Source organism: Thunnus albacares, chromosome 2 (genome assembly GCF_914725855.1).
Source record: "Thunnus albacares chromosome 2, fThuAlb1.1, whole genome shotgun sequence".
NCBI lineage: Eukaryota > Metazoa > Chordata > Actinopteri > Scombriformes > Scombridae > Thunnus > Thunnus albacares.
The window spans coordinates 14968614-14986508 of NC_058107.1; the positions used below are offsets into that span (position 1 = coordinate 14968614).

The 17895-nt window shown below is 43.3% G+C and overlaps 1 protein-coding gene and 1 long non-coding RNA gene across 4 annotated transcripts in view; one reads left to right on the top strand and one right to left on the bottom strand.

Moving 5' to 3' along the window:
• Positions 1 to 17895, top strand: part of LOC122993548 (tetratricopeptide repeat protein 28-like) — a 168814-nt gene that overhangs the window by 69159 nt on the left and 81760 nt on the right. The gene's annotated exons all lie outside the window — the stretch shown is intronic.
• Positions 7982 to 10620, bottom strand: LOC122993560. Its single transcript, XR_006406406.1, has 5 exons — positions 10484 to 10620; positions 9633 to 9812; positions 9461 to 9555; positions 8294 to 8496; positions 7982 to 8187 (listed from the first exon to the last, which is right to left on the bottom strand). It is a non-coding gene; the product is annotated as an uncharacterized LOC122993560 (long non-coding RNA).

Here is a 17895-nt window from a genome sequence, read left to right on the forward strand (position 1 = left end):
CCTGCCACTCCATTTTATCTCAATGTTCTAGCTGATTACTGACAGTAATTAAAAATTCTAATTATATCTGATTCACTATCAAGCAGGATTTGTAGAAATACAGATTATTAGCTGGTTTTGTTTTGGCTCAATTACCCACTTACTTCTCATGGGAGCTGTAGCTTGTAAGCTAGATCTGAGCTCTGCCAGCTTGATATCTCCAGCAGCTCGCCGCGCCTCCTCCCCCCTTTAACACCTGCAAGCATTTACAACAGGTCTGCCTTTTGGTCAGTGGGATTGTGTAATGTTGTAGGGTTTGAACAAGATGACTTCCTGTGAGGACAAGCTCACACATTGGTGGCTCTTGTCGAAGAGAGCTAATGAATATTCAGAAGCTACATCCCCTGTAAGGAAACAGACGAGCAGAGTCAAGTATTCAGAGCGGCATGTCATTGGGGTTGTTGAAGTTTAACCAATCAAAGCCACAGAAAACATGAGCAGGATTCCCAGATGGTGAAAAGAAGGAAAATACTTCTTCAGATTAAAGGCAAGAAACCAGCGGTGGAAAACATGAGTGGCAGAAGCAATCCTCTAAAGCAATCTATAGCAGCCCATCCAACCTTGAAGGAGCATACAATAGCCCGAGCCGTTTCCTCAGCATTAGCAGTCTTGTGTGGGATGCTGTATAATCTACCTGCCAGATTAAGATGACATGGTCATTGTCTAGAAGAGAGAATTGAATTATGGTGTGTGAAGGGGGTTTAAATGAGATTATAGGGAAAGAACTCATCCAGCATGCGTGCAATGTGCAAAGTCAGGGGCTCGGCACACTGACTATACTCTCTCTCTCTCACACACACACACACACACACACACACACACACACACACACACACACACACACACACTCACACATGTGCTCATGTGGTGTGAGCTGCTTTGCATACACTTAAGCGACAACACACAAAAGATGTGAATATACAATGCACACTTATGCATGCAAATGTGCACACATGCACACTTGGCCTACATTCATAAGACAGACTGCATTGGGGCTCATTCCCTCTTCTCTTGCTGCATCCTTGTAAGCAGAGCTCATACTTTTTTTTTTTTTTTTTTTGGTGACAGTGCATCCTCTGTATTTGACTCTGTGTTTTCTGCCCACTAATGTGTTTACTGCATGGGCTTGCTAGAGTTCCCCTAACACAAGTGTATGGGCTAATCCCTGGGATGTGTGCGATTAGTTTAACTACTCTGCAGCATATTTAGTACATGTATCTGCTCTGTTTAACCGCAGCTAATCTCCTAGCATCCCCAAACTGCTGAGTTCTCATGATCCTTCCTCTCCATGTTTACACTTAAACTCCATCTCTTTTCATGTTTTTCCTCGGGCTCCGTGTGCATGCATGTGTGGATGTTATTGCACATTCGAGTAGAAGCATGTGAGTTACTGTGGCCGCTGAGTTTGTCTACCTGTGTGTGTGTGTGTGTGTGTGTGTGTGTGTGTGTGTGTGTTTTTGTGTGTGTGTACACACGGGTCCACTCTGTGATGCAGTTTAATTCCTGTGGATGCTGTTATCTCTCAGGATATTGCTGTGTATATGTCTGCCCCGTGGGACACGAATATGTTTAGAGATTCTGCAGCAGCTTGCGATTTATTTTATCATCATTGATCATCAGGTGATATGAGGCACAAAGGCTTTACAACAATAGCGATGCTATCAATTAATCACATTAACAGTATTGTGCTCTGTCAGATAGGATGTGATCTCATCCCTCAGAACTGTGTTTATGCTACACGTACAGCACATGTATGTGCGTGTGTATGTCTGTGTTGGTACATCAGTTGAGGGTGGATGGATTAGAATTAGCAGATGGACTGTATTTGCATTAGCCACTGGGGTGTTAACACAGACGGAGTCAATCTGTTGTGCAGGACTGAGACCAGGTTGTTGCTCACTGGGGTAGAGCCAGGCCAGGACACCCTGTCTGGGACTCTGCAGCAGCAGCAGGGGGTCTGGGTGGGGCCAGAGTCCAGTCTGTCTAAGGTTAAGGGGATGAAGAGCACAGGTGGGTGAAGCGGCAACACTGGGCTCAGTAGCTGTCTGTCACTAAGTGTTTGCGTAAAGGTAGAAGGCAGCAGAAATTGGACATTGAATTGTGATATAACACTGCACAGGTGAAGAAAGGGACTGACTAGAGCATAAAAGGAGAAGACAAGTAGGAGGTTATACGTTGAGGAAAGCAGGCAGAGTGAGAGGAGGGAGGGCATGCGAGGGGAGCTCATGAACCCGAAACCCCTCACAAGTGTTTTGGAGTCAATTAGCTTTCTTTCTGATATATTCATGCTTTTTCATTTCCCTTTGTTCTCCGTTCTCTTGCTTGGTTATCACAGTCCCAAGCTCTCCGCAGGGGGTTGGTTGCAGTGTTTTGCTAGGCGAGGCTTGTGTTTGTGTCAACCAACCATCACAATCCCTGCAGAAAGGGCCAAATCTTTCTTTTTTCCCCCCATGTTTCTCAGATATCTATTCCTCTCTGCATTCTTCCTTTGAAAGTCGATACAGCACGCTTTTAAGACGACATTTTGAACCATTACTGATGTACAACTCTTCTGAAAGTTGTTACAGCACTATTTTTCCCCTTTTTTATTAAAAAAAATTGTGTCTTTGTTGTATATGCAAATCCCTATCTGTGTTATCATATGTATGATGGCTGTAAAACCTGCCCTTTACAATAACAGCTTCTATTATTGTTTAAATGCTAACAAAGTAGTCTCGGAGAGGTCAGGCAAGCCAGACTACTGTGATTATTATTGCTCATCAGGATCCGTACAAATCAATAATAACAAGCTATTCTAGTAGAAAAGAGCAAACGGGAGGCATGACGTAGTTGCCTGGCTGGTGCCACCAACAGCCGCATGACTGTGCAGGGTGAAAATAAGTGGCCATCGTTTCCTGCCAAAAGCAGACAGCGAGGACTCTCTTTTTTTTTTTTAAGGAGCATTTCTGGAGTTAAGAATTAAGAAGTGATAGCAACTTGGCTAGAGCTACCCAAGGGTGCTTTGCAGTTTAAGACACAGAGATACTGACAGATACTTAGTGGGTTGTTTTAGTGGTGGTTTACAAGCGTGGCAGTTGTGGAACAAAAGGAGAGATGAAGGCTACTAGTCCCCAGAGTTCTTAAGCTTTAGTGCGGGCTTCTATTTTGGGAAGAATGATTCTTTGAGAGAACAAGAGAGTTAGGGAGGGAGAGTCGGAGAGGCAGCTTCTTCTTCTTCTTTTTTTTTTTTTTTTTTTTTTTTTTTTTATTGCACCCATTACATGTCATCACTCCAAACTAATCATGTCCTGGAAATTGAGCCTGAGGAAGACTGCTGAGCTTGGATTTTACCCCGCTCGCCTTCCCCTCCCCCTTTTCTTCACTCTCTCCCTCTATATCTCCACCTCTTCTCTCTCCCACCCTCACATCGCTTTGCTTCTTTATCTCGGTCCAATCTGTAATTCCCCCTTCCTCCATCCATATCTGTGCCCTCTTTTATTACTTTCCCCCTCTCTTTGTATTCTTTTGATTCTTCCTGCTCTATTTCTCTTTCCTCCCCTCTTTCACTCTGTCTTTCCCTCTCTTCTCCTTCTCCCTCTGGTATTTCACTGTTAACTACTGAGCCAGGGAATAGTGCCCCAGCCCCTCTACACTGGATTGTTTGCTCTCAGACAAAGAAGTGGATTTTCAATTAAATTGGCTGTCATTAGAAAGACGGCGACACTCTGCCGTTCCAGGGCCGTCTGCAGCACAGGCAGCCTTCACACATGCTTTGATGATGGCTCATTTTCCTCAACGTCGTTCCCTTTTCTCCCTGATCCTGTCTGAGACACTCGAGCTCCACATCTACGTCCGTACATTTCAGACGCAGAGCTCCTATACCAGTAGTCTGGGACTGTGGCAGACATGCTTATAATATCAGCTTCCACAGTCAGAGAGTGGGAGTTTGCTAGGTGTTAAGATGCTGACTGAACCAGAGACCCCCTGTCTGGTAATTGCACTGGCTTAATAGTACCGAGAATGCTATCTCTGCATGACAGGTGGTCATGAGATGTGGTGGGATAAATCACTGCATAAATTACCCCAGAGTGTTGGAATTGCAGTTTTGCTGAAAAAGGGGAAGTACAGGCGTTTGAAAGGGAGATGCGATAAGCAACTGGATGGGAAATGTGATGAGGAAGTGGCAGAGGGGAGTTAACCATGACACAAGGGAGACAGGGCTTTGAATGCTTGAATCCTGAATGAATTGTGGGCAGTTGTTATCTTTCAATACAAAAACACAAATAATCCAGGTCCGGGTGAATGAGTTTGAAGAGCAGAAACACAGAGGCCCCGGGACAGACAGCATACAGATTAAATGCGTGGTCTATCCTCCAGGGTGGGAAGAATACGCTTTTTTTTTTTTCTCCCTATAACACGGTATTTTCATACATATTTGATCCTCTCCTGGCTGTGATTACCACTCACCGCATTGTCAATCTCCATCTCTCACCATTTCCAGTCTGTCCTGCTCTAACAGTATGTGTGTGTGTGTTGGGCTTGTTTGTGTGTGTGTGTGTGTGTGTGTATATATGCGCACATTGTGGGGAGAAGGGGGCCCAGTTATATTAGATTTGGCAGAGGCAGCACAATTTGTCTGACATGTTGAGGGAGAAGATTAGAGGGGGAAACACAAAATGTATTCAGTATTACACTCTCATCTCACAGCTGTAGCAATTGATTTTTTTTTTTTTTTAAAGTACACATTGGAGCGCCTGGACCGCCGATAGCTGAGAGGGAGGTGTGGAGAACTGCCATTATCAGGCCAAAGACTCCAATTCACACATGTAAAAATTCCGAATGAAAAGGGGATAAACAGCAATAATCTGTTTCTGCGGACGGAAGCGTGTCTAAAGTCATTTGGGGGGGGAAGCCGCTGTGTATGAGTTTCTCCACTGCTCTGGTTCATTGTCCTTTACTACATGGCTCGGCCTAAGCCTGCCCTCTGGGTCAGATTACTCACAAAATGCCTCGTAGCCTTCCCAGGATTCCCCTAGTCTGAGCTTATCGTTCTCACACACATTCAGCAACTTCTCTGGAAAGCGAGCGCACTGTCTTAGCGAGTTCGCATTATGCCCGCCAGTTGACCAAACACTGAATAGTACGGACAACAAAAAACAGGGAGAAAAACGCATTCATCAGCAGTGTTGCCGCCGATATGGGTCAACCACCTGAAAAGCCTCCGCCGCAGTTAAAAAAGGCAACTGTAGCAGACAGAAGCATCCCGAGTGAAATAGATTGAGATATTTCTATAGTCCTCTGCTAAACAATCGCTACATGTTAACACTCTTACTGTTCCGTGGCCATTGATGAGAGCCAACTTTAAATGAAAGAACCAGTCAATGTCAGCCAGTTAATGCCGTCCTTTGGCAATAAATGGTTTCTTAATGGTTAGTCAATTTTCCCACTTTTGCGTGTAGTCTCATATGAAATGATTAGTGACGCATGGCTGTGTTAGGAGAGGGAACATCAATCAAGCCTGAGAGAAAGGATGGCTAATGACACATGTGTCTGAGAGGGAGGCCTGAGGGGGCGGTGGGTGGTGATGCTGGTGGGGTAGCTGCCTTTCACTCTCAAAGATGTATTTTTGTTCTCTTTGTTCTCTCTTTTTTATCTCACAACATGTAATTAATAGTTGCTCCCACAGACCTTAGCCGAACATGTAAGCTTGTTCTCTTCAGTCCCTCGTTTGAAAAGAGATTTAAAAAACATGTTTGAAAGTTAACAGGAATACTTTTGGACTTGCGTACATCTAAAAAACGCAGAACTTCCTTGGTTTCGCGTTGTTGCGGCCGCAGTCAGGTAAACATGTGTGTGTCTCAGAGTGTGCGTATGCTTTGTAGTCGTTGACGTAACGCGTGTTGTTTTTTATGAGTCCCCCGCTCCATGTGTCGAGGCTTCTCTTGACGTCAGCATGTGGAGCGCCCTGAACCGTGAAGCCCCGCACATCATGTGAGCGGAGGGAACAGAAGAGACTCCGCTCTCAAACTCTCTCTCTCTTTGATCAGTCTGGAAAACTCAAACCAGCTTCCATCATACTGTGCCAGTGTGTGGGAACACTTTCACACAGTATTTACCTTGATGGAGAATTGAAACTGACTTGGTGGAGGAACGTGACTCTCCTGGGATTTAGAACAAAGTGCTTGTGTTAGTAAACAGATGCATAAATTGCACTCTTCTAAGCTGTGAGTAACACTCGCAGACTTGCACGGCCTGTGAGCGGGGGTGTATAATTTCAGCATCCCTCGAGCCTCGCAAGGCTTTGGTTAAACATTCCGGAAATACCATCCTGGCGATCCATCTTTGGCCACCAAGTGAAGGAGTGGCTTCCTGCTTCTTCTCCTCTTTGAGATGTGTGTATAGTTCCCTGATGGAGCACCTAGATCAGCTGGCACTTTGTGCTCCATCCGTCTGCTGACACTTTTTCTCTGCTTGTCTTATTTATAGCGGTCACTCAATATACAGTACCGGTTCAAAGTATGGACACACATTCTCATTCAAGTGTGTCCAGACTTTTGACTGTTACTGTATGCAGTCCGTGTTTTCCTTTCTGTGGAAGGAGCAGTTGTGTTGTGACACTGGCAGTTTGATATCAGGACTTTTGATTTTCTGTGATTGTTACTTTTTGGCCTTTTGATTAAAAGCACATGGAAGATCCTGAAAAGCTGTGAAGTAGTCCAGTGCCAAATGAGGAGGGGAGACTATCTTAGAAGTTGTATTAAAAAGCACTGATAAGGATTTTTAAACTCAAAAAGAGGAAATTAAGGAACCTTGCATGTAATGTTGGTCTCTCATGTGGATTTAACTTTCTGGAAAGAAAAATAGTAAAATATTGAGAAATATGCCCAGCAGTGGTCAAAGGAACTAGCAGTTGCTAAATCGAGAAAAGTTGTATTATCTCACTGTGTAAAACATCAAAATACTGTAGATGCTAGAGGAAAAACATCAAATTAGAGGAGCATACTACACAGTCAGTTTTTTGCTAATTAAATGATAACTAGACTTCCAGCATGGTTTAGATAATAAAAAAATCAGGTCATGGGCTAGCCGCTCAATGCCAGGCGTCCTCAAGCTACATGTCACACTTTATATACCTTGGTAAAAATCATAGCATGGTATTGCCCTAATGCTAACTCAATTACGCCCCTTCCCTCTTCTGAGCCCCAAGCTTAACCTTATCTTAGATGTCCATGAACCATAACTGATATAATCATAGCAGTCCCTGTGTGGATGTGTTACCAGCACATTATCAGACGTTGTAAATCAGTTTATGGATTAATCAAATTTAGCCCCCACGTCTTTAAATAGCAGTTCTCCCACCCTCCCTCCTCAGCGTCCCTCCTGCAGTGGAATCAGTTGAGTGCTCTGCCCATTTCCAGAGCATTCAGGTGTGGCTCCACCTCCGCACTCTGTTAATAAGGACGTAATGGCTCCATATCTGCTCCCGGGCCAAATGAATTGAATCAGTTCCACGGTGTGATTAAGAGTGTGGCCCGGCTCGTCCTATTGCAACGCTGCGCCGGTGCTCCAGCTTTGTCTGTGCTGAGTCGAGGGTAGTTCAGGAGAGAGGTCTGGGCCGTCACTCAGTGGATATCCAAAGCACCTTCCTCCGCACAAACACAAACATGATCAAAGCTGCTCAGCGGGATATCTGACTGCTGCAGTTTTAGTACAGTTTGGAGGGAAATACTTTTGGCACTCTGTCTTTGTAACATGGAAAGTGTCTTTTGAACCAGTGATACTACCATTCAAGTAATGAGGCAATTATGCTCGTATTGTCTTATGAAGGAATTTATAATGCGGAACATAAATCTTTCACATGGGCTGTATGTATTTTTCACGCAGACATGGATAGAAGTCTGCATTAGTATCCGCTTTTTTTTTTTCATTCACTCATCTCAAGTGTGAAAACAGCCATCACCTCTCATCGTTTTGTGTTTTAATGATAAAGCATATATACATAAAAAGAACAAAGCAGGCACACAAAGCAATAGCACACAACCAGCCACCTTATTAAGTATTTCTGTAGCCAACAGCCAGAGATAATGAAGGAAGCGGGGGTTGGTGGGAATTGGTTTGACAGCCTTTTCTCTCTGTTTCTCCCTCCCGCAGCACCATCCTCTTGGTCCTCTGTAAATACCATTGAGATAAATTAGCGTCTCTGATAAAAACAGACCTGCTTCACAAAAGACACCATAAGTGACGGTAATTGTCTTTCTCAGATTACATTTCTAACCTTTGCACCTCCTTCCCTCCTCCTCTTAGCAAGCCTCGGTTCTCTTAAGCACACAGGCATTGAACTGACAAGTTGTGTCGTTCAGATACACTTGTTATTTACTGTGGAATTTAGGAGGCACTTTCTCTCCCATTTCTTTGACTGCTTGTCATACACTCCAGTGCCACTGATGGAAAGAGTCGTCACTCGCTGTCAGAGCAGCCCTGCAAAGTGGACAAATGTGTCAAACACCTTTGGTGCTTTGATCCCGTCTGAATTGCACATCTCTGCCACTCACTTCACTTCTAGCAGTAATTCTCTGGATGCATCCAAAGTCTTGGCTGACATTGATGCAGCCAGAATATAGGAATTGATGCATGTATAGCATCCACAGTAAGCTATGTGCAATATGGTGCTCTTTTTGAGGAAAACGAAGCCATAGAAATACTCATGAAGACAAAGTAAAGTGATGGATACAATAAGGCAGAGAGATGTAGGGGTGGGTGAAAAGATAAAACAAGTGTGAGGGAGGGAGGGACTGAGAGAGGGGAGAGAGGGGGAGATGAATAACTGTTTGACAGGTGGAATGAAAAAGCCGCAGAGGGTGTTTGGAGCGGTGTGGTAGGAGTGTGTGCGGTGTGGTGTGGCGCAGCACAGCGTTTGGGTCATACATCACACTAATACAGCAGGAGGACATAGCCTAGCACAGCGCTATGCAGAGCAGGGGAAGAATAATGTGCTGCGCTTGCACCCGCTCAATCTGATTGAAACACACAGCACAGGGGCTACATTTACTCACCCCCCACATGCACACTTTATAAATCTACTCTTGGTCTCTATATTCTCCCAGATAATCCGCGAAAAACAGAAACAGAAAACAGACACATGGGTTCTCCATCACTGTGGGAGGAGGGTCTACTGCATTGTGTGTGTCAGCTAGCTACATGTTGCTATGAAGAGCTGTGCTGCCAAGGCCAGAAACATTTAAGTGCAGTGATGTGGTGAGTGAATTGCAAGGCATGCAATTAAAAAGGCATTAGGTCGCCATTAAGAATGGGTTTGGCTTGTTTAAAGACACTGATTAGGATTGTTTATTAATTTATATAGAAAAATAATGGGGGGATAATAACTGCACAGACATTACTCTTCTATGGTGCTTATAGTATATGGCATTTTGAATGATCTTACCTGTAAATCTCTGTTTGGCTTTATTATTTTTCTATTTGGGGCTTGATACATTGGTATAAGGCTCCAATTATGGGTGGAGTCTAAAGCTGCTGAAACTGGACAAAAAAAATCATTATTATAGATGACGTTGGTATAAATATTTTAGCTTTCTCAATGTATGAAATAATATAACCTTCATTTAACAGGGCCTGGCTCGGTGCTCCACACTCTGCCAGCCTTTGATCACTGAAGCAAGATTCAAAGCCGTTCTGACGGGAGCTCACAGCCTCTCTCTCTGGCTCATGCCACTGACATTTACATTATCCTGCCTGGTCTTCCTTCAGCCCTGATAATTAGCTCCATCACTGCCGTGCTGGAGAAAAAAAAAAAAAAAAAAAAGAGTATGCGATATCACCTTTGGAAGGATGCTATAACAGCTATGTGTTATCAGCAGCCTTTCACACAAAGGCTGCATTCACACCAAATTCAGCAATGCGTGAAAAACAGCAGTGCTCCCATTCCTTTGAATGGGTGCATTTAGGTTGGGGAGGGGGGACTGCATAGGGATTAGCAAAAAAACACAGTGGCTGTTTGGAAAGAAGTTGAACTGGACTCAACTTTTGCTGAAACGCAACCTGACATCATGCTGTGGTGGCCAATCACATACATGCTGTTTACCTCATGATAGTTAAGAGATAAGTCCTTAAAAGCATTAATCTGTAACTCTAACTCGACTTCCTGGACTATATTTCATTGTCTCAATGGTACCTTAAACATGACCCACCATTGTAGCTCCCTGTATTGTAGTGCTGGATTGCTGGATTTGGTGTGAATGCAGCCAAACTGATGCAGCAACTGAATGCAGCCAATCACACCTAACAACAGCAGGCAACGGTGATGTGATATTCATGCAATGGAGTTTTATATTGCAATCTTCTCTGTGGGTGTATCTAATTGGCTGAGAGTTCAGATCTCGGAGCCTTCCTCCTGCTTACACTATCATTAGTGTCCAGACTGTGCTGCTTTACATTTGTCACCTCTCACCTCCTTTGGGGAACTGAGGCGGGAGGAGGGCCGAGTGTTGGCCCTTTGCTGTTGTGCCACTCTGACCTCAGGAGGTGATTAATTAAGGTTGAGGGCCATCCAGATGATCACACCTACAAAAACACACGCAGAGGTGATGATGAGGAGCGTTTAGATACCCCCCTGTCCAGCCTGCTGTGCTCTCTCACCTCCTGGCCATGGTGCTGATTGAATAGAGTCATCACTGATGGCAACCTCTTCTTCAGATGTGGGTGGGCTACTGGGGACCTCAAGGCCTGCCTTAGAAGAGAATTGGATTCCCTGCACTAATAAGGATTTGTCCACCAGGGAGTTAAAAAATAGATGGAGGTTGTCTTTGAAATGTATGCCTGTAGGGGTTTTGGGGGGTTGGGGGTTGATAGGTTGAGGTATAGAGGTGGATCCCACTGTTGACAAGGATGCTATTTTCATTATTGTCCTCGTCTTGTCTTGGGTTGTGTTCATTAGAGTTCAAGGGTTGGTGTGTGCCAACTTTCACAGGGGTCGAAATTGGGGTTTCAAGGGGTATGAGAGGGCCCCTCAGGCGGTAAACTGGTCCTTCGGAGCGTTGTGGTATTTGACAGGGCAGCTGTAATTGCTCCTCAGAGACCAAGAAGAGTCAGCATCATCAAAACCAGCACTTTTGAAAGGGATTCACTCCCAGAAGGAAAGAAATGCTACATGGGAGGAGGGAGACCTTAAGAGAGCGAGGCAGGAAAAGACATTTATTCATTTTGTGTTAATAACTTTTATATCTGTGGAGAAATTACCTCAGATGTCTTCCTTAGGTCCTTTGGGGCATTGAAATCTCTGGCCCCTTTACTGCCACATCCTTTTCCTCCCCCCAATCGTTTTTCTTCCCTCAAAATTTATTTTCTTTTCATTTGTGTCAATGGTTGTGTATTGAAAAACATGAGAGAGTTAGGCCGAGCCTCGGGGTCCCCCAGGGCCAGCTCTGAGGCTCTCTTTCAGCATGCGGCATGATGTTCAAAGGCTCCTCCAGTTTTCAGCCCAGTTGAAAGCCAAGTGTTTAGGGTGATTCACAGTAATGGCCGTGTCCTTTGCTGTGCTGGGTCATGAGAGTGGCTTGGGTCATGGGCGGACAAGGATTTTTTTTTTTTTTTGGATTGAGCTGTTTGAGGATAACTAGCCTGTAATACCAATATTCACATCTGCTGCTAGGAGATAGTAGTCATGGTGGAGCACTCGGATTGAGCCTTTCTGTGTGACGTTTGTCTGGAGGCTGTGATAAATATACCTCTCTAATTGACCAGGGTGTCAGAAACCACTCACTTTTGTTTGTCTGGTTTCAGTGAATCTTGGTTCATGAATGAAGGGCATAGACAGCTGCAGAAACTGTGACAGCATCTGCTGTTGTATAACTGTGCCTGTGTGTGTGTGTGTGTGTGTGTGTGTGTGTGTGTGTGTGTGTGTGTGTGTCAAATGGGTCACCATTGGAGTGATGGGTGTGCTTTTGATGGGTGACCTAACTCCCTCTCCCTTTCACCTGCCTCCTCCCTCATACATCCTTCACTCTTGTTCTCTACTGAACGTGATGTATCACTTTATACCCTGAGACAAGAAATGTGATGATTTAAATGTATCAGTTGGCAATTAGTCTACAACGTCCACCCTGTGTAATGCAGATATATTTGCATTAATAAGACCAGACCTTCATGGCTGACTGCCTATAGAAGAGATCCCTTTCCATAAACAGTAGCTGGCGTCCCCTTGGGTGGGACCCAGTTGTTGACCCATGATGAACTCCTGACCAGAGCTGCCATGTCCTCCTGACTTAGTGCAGTGACACTCTGCATTGTGACCGAAAGACAGCGAGAGAGAGACAGACTGACAGTCTGACCCAGACACACTGGAATGCAAATAGGGGGATCTATAGAGATTATACTGCCCGCTTTTTTAAATAGCCATGGTCCTTTAGAGTGCCAGTCACCCCCGCTATAGAGGCCTGGTCAAAGACATACATTTTCTTTTCATGTTGCAAAATGTAGTTTCATTGGAGCTGATCTGTCGTCACAAGCAAATTATTTTCTTTCTTTTTTCATAGTTTTTTTTTAGGTACTGCTTTCAGCAAGGCTCAAACAGAGTGCAGTGGTGAAAGATATACTATTGGCTTAATCTCATCCTCTCTTTTGTGTGTATGCAGTCCCAAACCGGCTGCCTCTTAACTACCTTTGCCCCCTTATCCTTTCATTCTCTCTCACCCTCTCTCTCTTTCTCTCTCTCTCTCTCTCTCTCTCTCTCTCTTTCCTCCCCTCTCCCTCACCTCCCTTACTGCCACACTGAGATGGTTTAATGGAAATTATTCAAAAGTGGGAAGAAACGAAAAGTCCAGGGTTCACTGGCTCTTTGTCAAACCATATCTGTTCAAGTCAGAGAAGGCATAGTAGCAACTGGGGCACACATTTCTTAACTTTGCTGAAAGGCCATTTGTTATTAAGGCAGCATAAGCATTGTATTTCTTTTTGCTTGCAGTAGAGTCTTTTATGAATGTGGCACTTTCTTTACCCTTAACAACGAGGGCAATGCCCAGAGTGCTTATACTTTATTTTAGTTGATTTAAAACCTCTTCTAACTTTTGAATTTTCTGGACTTTCCTTACACTGCAAACCATCTATTTAATGTTGCTACACATTTCTGTATTGAACAGCAGCAAGGCATTAATCACCAGGGGCAGATAAAATGCCACAGGGCAACATGACATTCATGACATTTCTTTTGTTGGTTTCTTTGATTGACTTTGAAATTCTTTAAGGTCTAACTCTTCCCCAATCGTGTTTCAAATTTACAGATAAGTCAGGGTCATAAATTTATATTCTGCACTGCTCTCTTAGTATCAACATTGCCTTTAAATTTTATTTAAATGAATAAAAGGTCAGAGCTCTGACAGCTCATTGGCAAAACAACATAGCAGTCCTCTCTGACAAACACTTTAAGTAAATGGATATTAGTGATGTTCAGGTGTATTTGCTTTGCATATTCTCATTGGTACAGAACATTAAAATGTCCCTCCTGTTCCACATTGTCCCTGTTCAATCACAGGGAGCTGTGCAACGCAGGGCTTCTCTCTAAGCCTAGTGTCAGTCTCCCAGAGAGTCAAGACAGCAAAGAGAGGAGGGGGATTTGTCTTCCTTTCCCCTTCACTTATCTCTTTTGTTTGTCCTGGTTTCCATAGATGAGCAGCAGCCCTCCATTCTCTTCTCAAGCGAAACTAAGTGCTGCCGCTACTCTCGACCTGCCAGCTCCAAATTGGCAGCCTGACCTTCTTTTTCTTCCTCGGGGCGTCTGCACAAAGCCATACCTCTACCATGGGGGAAAAATGCAATTAAGAGGTGACATAAACACTGAGCACCCGTTGTAGCTGTGCCCAGGAAGAAGGAGGGGGTAAGGCAGCTGCCATTGTGACACGCATGCATAGATACTGGTCTATTAATTGGAATTTACGCATTGCAGAGTGACACTGGGGTGAACACACTCGATAGAGAGCAGTGGATGTGACTCGGTCTCAATGAATAAGCCTTGACAGGAGAGTGGTGTCAAGCTTTGCTCTGGCTGGTGTATGCATTAAGTGTGGCTGCTCTCTGACCTGGTGTTTTGATTCGTTGTAGGCAATTATCACACGTGTGACAAACAGAATGAGTATGCAAAGTAGGGATGCAAATTTTAAGCAATGTCCTAATTGATATATTAACCCACTAAAATCATTACAAATGAAAGCTTGATGAAAGCTTTGAAATCTAAGACCTTTTAAAGATGAAACATAATTTTGTGCTTACAGGCTTTACTGGAGGACATAAATTAGATGAGACTAAAGATGCATGACACAAAATCTAATCCAATCTTGTATCAACAAATTGTGCTGCAGCCTTCAAATGTCAATCAAGAAGAAGATAAATTCGGGTATCTCCTGGTGAATGTTTTCATAGTCATGAATGTAATACAAAGACATCATGACACTCTAATTGGGCATAATAACTTGAGAATATCCGCAAATTATATTAATTATACTCTATAGAAACATAATACTCTTTTTGTAAGTTGTATTATGAGAATACCTTGCAGCTTTTTAGTAGAGGAAGCCCATTAAAACGGTCACTGAGGGAGAGTGCTGTTTAATTGCCAGCTAAGGTTTGTGACATTTGGAGCAGCACATCGAATCTGGCCCAAAGTCCTGAAGGTGTTGTGAGGGACTGAGTAATTACTCTCGTCTCTCCAGGCAACGGGTTTAATAAGACAACTCAGTGATAGAAGGGGAACACATGCACACACAGACACAAGCGCATGCCACACACACAGTCGTAAGACATTCACACGAGTTACATAGATTGTTGAGGTAACACATTTTGTTTGTTTTTGTATTTACTTGAGAGGATTTCAGCAGCTGTGAAGTTTTGATTATTTTTTTTACCATTGCTTGATGGTGGGTTTGTTACTTTTAGTTTGAAGGCAGTGGTCAGAGCAGTGGCGTGGCATGACTTTTCCACTAGGTATTGTTGTGGCCCTAGCTAGCTCTGTGTATTTTGGCTGTGCATGCACCGTGCAGTGTAGGAGTGAGCTAGCTGCTGGTGGCTAGCAGCTAGGATAGCAGTCTCTCTTAACAGGGCTGTTGGACTGTTGAATACACTAACTATGCTATGTAAACAACTCCTGTGTTTAAGTGGGTACTCATGCGACATATCTTTGGAAAGCTAAGATTCTTGTGATTCGATTGGTGTAAACCATTAAGAACCACCATTAAAAACCATCAAGATACAATCACAACAGCAGGTACAATCAATGCCTCTGTCAGACCACCAACAAACAAACAAACAATTCCAAAATTTATGCAACTCACCTATGAAGCTTCATATTACTCTGCTGAGCCATAAAACATTGAAAAAGGTCCATTTGATCCAATCCAGCAAAGGATGTTCCAAAACATATTATTACATCAATAAATACCCATAAGCTGCTGTTGTATCATTTCAAATTAGCCAGCAAAGGTGCCTAATTTTCCAAGTAGTCTCTGTCATAACTCTAGTTAGCAAGTAAACATTAGCGATAGCACAGTATCAAAATGGTGACTGCACTCTTTCAATTGACACTTCAGTTGACCCATTAGGAGCTTCTGTGTCCTGTCTACAGCCTACAATAGCCAACGAGAGTCCACATTGAAAGGAAGTGCCTGCCTTGCTTCTTTTGTGTAAAGACCAAGCCAACTGGAACATATTGTGCTCGATGACTGGCACTTCATATAGCCAATGAAATTCCAAAAATGACCATATGCAGTTTTAATGGGTTCTATAAAACCACAAGGAAATTATATAAATTTAAACAGTTTGTGTTGTTTTTATGTAAATTGCTTTTCCATCATAGTATTTGTGTTAACTCTTCTATATGCAGAACGTTTAGTTTGAAGAAGGAAAAAATCACTATAATGTATTTATGCTTCAGTCTGGAGCAGGGGTCCTTTGGAGTCTCCAAATGGCCTTTTTTGTAAAATGGCGAGACATATCCTTAGAAAAACGTGTAAAATATTCATTTTCGGGTCATCTGCAGGCATCTAATTGCAAAAAAATTCAGGCAGAAATAAAAGCCTTCAACTTAAGTGTATTCAAACTTCTATTACTCAATGCCAGTAGCACTTACAATGACTCTGACTGTTTCTGAAAAACCTTTAGAGTGTTACCTTTCAAAGAGACCAAAACCATGCATGTACTCCAAATGGTTCGAGAACAGTTTACAGTTTACTTTGGGTATGCCTGCGATAACAGTTATAGGCTAATTTTACTGGAATATACAGGAATGTTGGGGGTTAAGAAAAGTACCTTTTGGTGGCCACTTAGCAACTGCTTTCACTTAACAATTATTACCACAGTAACACAACAATCTGTGTATGTTTTGCCTGCTTTCAGGGGGTAAATGGTATTGAATAGAAAATTGCCCAATCTGGCAACATTTCTTGTGCATAAAAATTTCCACCCCAGATCCAGTTATTTTTGGTGTGCAGTGTCTACCGATGGGAGGCCACCAGGAAAAAATATTACACATATACCGCCGTTGAGTGGAGAAAAGTTCATTTTTTTTATCTGCATGACTTTAAGTTCAAGTGTCTCTTCTGTATACTGTAATCATTACTAAGTATGAACATTCTGTGTATGACCTCATCACTGAGACCCTCTCTTTCTGAGAGTGATCAGGACTGATCTATCTGCTTGGTTAGGCTTGTAAACAGGCTGCCGCTCCACCATGTCTGTGCTTACCATGTTTGTACAGTAAATGAGTGGTTGCCTGGCCTTCTCCTCAGGGTTGTTTAGCTTTCAGACCCCTGACAGAGGAAAGGAAACTCCCTTGGGGGAACATGAAGCACTACAGGTTGAATGAAATTCTCTCAGAACACTCCAAAGCGCTCTTCATCTCCACAGGCTCTGGGGAAAAGAGCAGCAGAAAAATGTTTAAAACAGGATGCTTAATCCAGCAGCACAGGAAAAGCATAGTAGTGTGTGGAGTTTTTTTTTTTTTTTTTTACCCAAGAGAGAAAACACTTTTAAAAGAGGCCCAGCATGATAGGCCAGCATAATGAGCAATCACCAGCTGATATTAGGAAGTTTATTCATTGAGTACTGCTAGAAGATGGCTTAGTGCAGGATGTTATCTTAATGCCACAACATGATAAATGATGCAGGGAGGATTGTGTTAGGAAATAATTAGGAAATATGTAGTAACATATTTCCCAGCACAGAGAGCAGTAACATTTTGCAGAAAATAGAGTATAAGAAAAAAATGAAACCGTGTGCTCTTGTTGTGTGCTGACAAGACTAATACGGTCTCACAAACTGCAGGTAAACACAGTATTAAATGAAGCTGATGTGATAGCAGGGGACCTTCAGCTCATTTTTTATAATTACCACAGTAAGCATGATATAACATGCTCCAATATCTGTATTGTAGTGGAGTAATAGAACATCACTCACACACAGTGCCATCTAATGATAAGTTATGAGAGTGAGTCCTCCTTAAATGGTCCAGTGGGTGTGTGCGTGTGTGTGTAACTTATAGCAGGGTCTCAAACAGGGGCTAGTGGCTCAGTAAATGATGGTGGTGGGGTTGGCTACATCGACTTGGGTCATCACTCCCTGGGTAGCCTGATAGGTAATTCATACACCCCTGCTATAGAGAGGGGGGTCAGTGCCTTTTCGCCATTTATCACGTCATGTCTTTCTCTAAAACCCCTGACCCTACTGGCTTGCACTCAGGCAAACTGTTACATTAATACTAGAGGGCAAGAAGTGCAGTGTTGTAAGATACAGAGCATCTAGTATTTAGCTTTAGTCCGAGAATCATTCCTCTTATTAGCCAAACTGTGTCCTCTAGGTGTTGAACCACAGAGCTGTGAG